This window comes from Vicugna pacos, chromosome 11 (assembly GCF_048564905.1).
Source record: "Vicugna pacos chromosome 11, VicPac4, whole genome shotgun sequence".
Taxonomy (NCBI): Eukaryota; Metazoa; Chordata; class Mammalia; order Artiodactyla; family Camelidae; genus Vicugna; species Vicugna pacos.
Window position 1 is genome coordinate 95890863 of NC_132997.1, and position 5547 is coordinate 95896409.

Genomic DNA, 5547 nt, shown 5'->3' on the forward strand with positions numbered 1-5547 from the left:
GGGCGGGGGCATTCGCGCTGTCATAATCAGAGACTTCTAACTGAGGTCCTTATTTCTCCCCTCCCTATCTCTCTCCTGTTTCATTTCCAGGAACCAACGGTTGTAGAAAAAAAAGATAGTAGACCTAGATAATAGTGGGTTCTTTTATTGTAACTGTTTTGTGCAATAAAATGGACTAGTTGTGTGCACTTGACTATTTCAAGGGTCTGTGCAGTGAGAGTTGCTGGGGGTTGGACTTAACTGTATTGTCACTCACCTATCTCTCTTACTCAGGGTTGAGCTCACTTCAGAACCACATTATCTGAAGCTCTCAGTCGCTGTCCTGAGTGGAGGTGGGAATTTTGCCACACTATTTTGCAGAATAGCCAGGTTCGTTGTGGCTATAATAGAATCACTATGTGATTTATAATTAATTCTAATCAGCAAGTATATTTTGCCTTTACTGATGCTGTGGCCCTTTTCAAACACGTGTTAAAACTCCAATGCTCTTGCCCTATGCAGTGAGGGGTACGGCTCGAATTGGTTGAAGCTCTCAGTTTCAGAATTTAATTGGCATTTGGGTTTCAGCCCATCACTTTTACTTTTTAATTAAACACATACACACACACACACACGAATACTGCCTAAATCCTTTGAAAAACAGTGACTCCAGTCCTAGGGAAACAAAAACAAGCGTGCTGATCGCAGAAGTGAGTGAATCTGTAGTGTAACATATGGAGGAAATAAACAAGCATATTGAGCTACCACGACTCAACAGACAGTGAAGGAGGGTCTGCTCTGTGCCCAGCCAGGGCTGGACCCTGGGTACAAGATTAACCTGAGCTGGTCACTGCCTCCAAGGAGGGAGGATCACAGGGAAACTGCACTGGTGTAACTGTCTCATTCCATCCTCACCATAATTCAACGTAGGGAGTAAACGCCACAGTTGTCTGTGAGAAACTGAAGGCCCCCCGGAAGATTAGGTGCAGGGCCCGCGCAGTCACCCGGGCTGCACACGAAGAGCGGCCTTGCACTTGGTTTAATGCTCTGCAGTTGCTGTCTTGAAATTCTGAATAATTTTGAACAAGGACCTTGCATCTTCACCTTGCGCTAGACCCCACGGATTGGTAGCTGGTCCTATTTAAATGTCTCACCTAAGGTCCCTCAGAACCCCAAGGGCAGTTGTTCAAACCTCCCCGTTCACCATACTTCAACTGCTTTGGGAAACTGATTGAAACACTAGATAAGACACGCCCAATCCTTGCGCAGTGGGACACAGGATGGGGAAGACTACAATTCTCTATTAGTGACCCATGGAGTCAAACTGAGTCAGCATGACCCTAAAAAGTCCCTTGGCCTCTTGCGAGGTCACCTCCTCACATGTCCAGCTTGGGGCCCTACCTTCACAATGTTAATTTTAATGTTAGTTTTTCTGTAGGAGGGCAGGTCTGTGACACGCCGGCCTCCAGACGTGTTAGCAATCATGACTAACACCAGAGTCACACAGGCCACTGACGTGACTCAGCCCATAGTCCATGGTGGGGCCATGATGGGGCAGCTGATGGGAATGGCCAAGGGGGATAGGGACCGGGAATGGCCAGCCTCCCAGAAATGCTGCACGCAGGCAGAAGGAGTTCCATCACCAAAGGAAGCCATTCGGCTCCCACCAAAATTGAGTTTAGAGTCTAAAGTTTGTCACGTAGCCTGTGATCCCAAAACCTACAAAATGCCCTAAAGTTGAGCTGATTTCAGTGAGTCTCCCCTCCTTGGGGAAACTCTGTATTAAAAATACATATATATATTTATATAAATATTTTTAATTATTATTAATATTTTCCCCCTTAAATCTACAAATAAGGCCCATATTCCTCAGGTCAGCTGGCTAGGGCAGCTCATGCTTGCCAGTCCCCACCACTCATGGCTCACTTACTTGTCCCAGGAAAGTTCCATCATTTCACTTCAGCTGGGGCAGCCCGTGCATATCAGACAAGGATGCTGAGGCTGCCAGCTTGGACCGCTTGCCAAGGCCTCCCAGCGGACAAGCAGGGGAGCCCAGGTCGGCATTGCAGGTGTGAGAGCCTCCCAGGCTCTGCCTGGCTCTGCCGTCTGCCCCCCTAGTGCTCACCAGGGTCTGGGCATCTGAGTTGAGTGCATCTGGCCCCAGGCCTGTGCCTCTCTGGACACTTACCCTCACATTTAATTTGTGCAAGAAATGAAGTAGTCTGCGAGTTTTTCTCCCCAGCTCCAACTTTTCATTTCAAGATTGTTCCAATCTATAGAAAAGTTGATTTAATAGTACAATGAATACCCATAGGCCCACTACCTATTATATTGGAACAATCTATTCACATTTTATTGCATTTGCTTTCCCAATTTTTTCTTTCTATTCATGGATTCTTCTTTTTTCTTGAACCATTTGAGAGTCAGTTGCAGACATCCTGATGCTTCACTCCTGATTTTCTTCCACACATAAGTGATAATATATAGTTTTTGCCTTTCTCTGTCTGACTTATTTCACTATGTATAATACCCTCCAGGTCCATCCATGTTGTTGCAAATGGCAAAATTTCATTCCTTTTTTGTGGCTGAGTAGTATTCCACTGGGGATGTGTATAAACACATACACTGTTAGTATAACTTCCTACCTTACTTATCCAGGATTTCCTGTTCAGCAGAAATTGACCGGAAATGTAGGAGCAAGTGTTACAGGGAAGGACCACAAGCTGGGTGGCTTAAAACATCAGGAAAATAGTCTCTCACAGTTCCAGAGGCCACAAATCTGAAATCTAGATATTGGCAGGGCCATGTTCTCTCTGATGTTTCCAGGAGAGGATCCTTCCCTACCTCTTCCAGCGTCTGGTGGTAGCTGGCCATCCTTGGTGTCCCTTGGGTTGTACCTGCATCTCTACAGTCTCTGTCTCAATCTCCCCGTGTGTCTGTATCACATCTCTGTTTTCTTATAAGGATGTCAGTCATGGGGTCAGAGCCCACCCTGATCCAGTGTGACCTTATTGTAACTTGGTTACATCTGCAAAGACCTGATTTCCAGACAAGATCACATTCATAGATACCAGGGGTTGGAACTTGACATATCACATGCAGGTACACAGCTCCACTCACTACAGATGGAGAGTGGAATTTTCTTTAAGATAAATACATAACATTTGGGCCTAGGGGCTTGATTTATTTCCTTGGATAAACTGGCAGAATGAGCAAACTCAGGCCGAAGGACAGTTTGTACCTCTGGGATCTGTTCACGTGTCACTTGAACGGCATTTTCACTTTTATGTCATCATGAGGAAGCCAGACTTCGTGGGTGGATTGCAGTCATGTTTTGACATGATTCTTTGTCAGTGGGCCGAGAATTTAACTTCTGTTACAGGCCATCATCCCAAGTGGGCTTTTCCCACATAGCTGTTTATAAATAGCCTCAGATGTTAATAATTAATACATGTAAAATATTTATTAAGCACTTAATTTATGCCAGGCTTCTGTGCCAGGCACTGGAGAGACAAAGAAGAGTTGGGCACAGACCCTGCCCTCAAAGAGTTCATGGTGTGCTAGGCGATGGTTACAAAAATGAACAAGTATCATGCCAGAAACATTTGCAGGATGCCTATTGCATACGCAGCCCGACCTGCTTTCTCTACATCTGCAGTCCAAGCGGGCTGCCCAGGGACGGTTCCCAGATACAATACAGGAACCACTGCTGAGAGTGACCATAATATGGGCAGACTGGAAGCTGGGTTCTTTCCTTGACTTTGTCTTTCTCTGATCATGTGATTTGGATAGATCGTGTCCCCCTCTCTGGGCCTCCTTCTCCTCTCCTGTAAAAATGAGCAAACCAAATGAGCTGATGGTGCAGGGCTTGCCAACTCTTGTATCATCCTTATAGTCAAGAGTCAACGTAGGCATTGATTAAGCGCTGAGCCCTTGCGGCCCATTATTTCATTTAATCTTCACAGCAACTCTCTGCAGTGTGGATTTTAATTATTCCCTGTTTAGAGACTGAGAAACTAAGGCATCGGGAGATTAAGTCCATTTCTACAGGTCATAGGGGGTTAACTGTTAGAGCAGAGGTTCACCCTCAAGTGGTCTGACCCCAGGACTGAGCCCTTAACAAGCATACTGGACCATCTTCCAGGGCAGTGTGGCATTCTGTGATGCGGCGGCATTGGGAACGCTTTCCAAGAGGTGAGTTTAGGGAGGGAAGTCTTTATGAATCCTGAGCTGGCAGGAACAGCAACAAATTCTTTGTCACTTTGCTGTTGCATCTTTCCCGCCTGTCACTGCAACCCAGTGAACACAGAGCACACACTGTGTTCATCCTTCAGTGGAACGTCTTTCTCTTGAGCTTGTTTTTAGCCTAATGGCCTTTCTAGTAGATTTCCCTCTCCACATTGGTTGTGGGGAAGCTCATATCCCAAGTTTGAACTAAGTCCAGCAACTAGGGAGTATCTGACAGGACACATTTTGTATACTGTCATACTCCTGGCATCATTTCATTTACATGCTCATAGTTTCCCTTTATTCCCGCGGGCAGGTGCCTCCCACTTGCCCTTCAGATCCACTCTGCATCCCTTCCCACCGTGCTGTCTGTCCTGTAGGCTGACCCACATACACTACATCAGTATCTGCTTACTCACTGGCTTCCAGTTGGGTTTGGCCAATGGAGAGCCATAGTCAACCAAGGGAGGGAGGAAAGGGAGGTCAGTGTATTTGTCCCCTGGTCTCTCTCCCCGCCTCCCCTGCTTCCTCCCACCACCCCAACTGGGTCACCTTGGGCTGTCTGCCTTTTCACCTCAGGTCACACTTCCACCCCACTTTTCAATATTTATTGATATAATTCACATACCATAAATTTTGCCATTTTAAAAAAGTACCATTTCAGGGTTGTGTAGTGATCACCACCGTCTAATTCCAGGACATTGTCATCACCCCCAAGAGAAAATTTGGAAGCCATTAGCAGTCACACTTTACTCCTCCCTTCCCCCAGCCCCAGGCAGCCACTCATCTACCTATGGTCTCTATGGATTTGCCTATTCTGGGCATTTCCTATCAATGGAATCATATAGTACGTAGCCTGATGTCTGGCTTCCTTCACTTGGCGTAACGTTTTCAAAGATCCTCCCTGCAGTAGTACATATCAATGCTTCATTTCTCTCAAGGTTCCTTATGACCCTCTACACGTCTCTCTTTCCCAGTTCTAGTAATTTCTTCCTTTCCCTGCCCTTTGGGCCTCGCGGTGGTAACAGCTTTGCCCCCACAAGTCCCACGTTGCCTCATTGGCTAGTGGGGTTTCCCTGCAACCACATTTTAAAAAATTAACCCTCCTCAGATTTTCCTGTTTGGAGTGTGCCTCTGTCTTCTGTTGGGACTCAGACTGATACCCAATGTCCTTGTGCAATGTTTACGTTTTGTGTGAATTTCCATGATCTGACTCACATGCTCTTTCATGATGAGTTGGAACAGGAATAAATACATGATCGGTTTTCTGACAACATGAAACTTGGTGGGTGGCTCCTCCTTACAGCTCTTTGCCTGCTACCAAGTCCCCGAATGATTTTA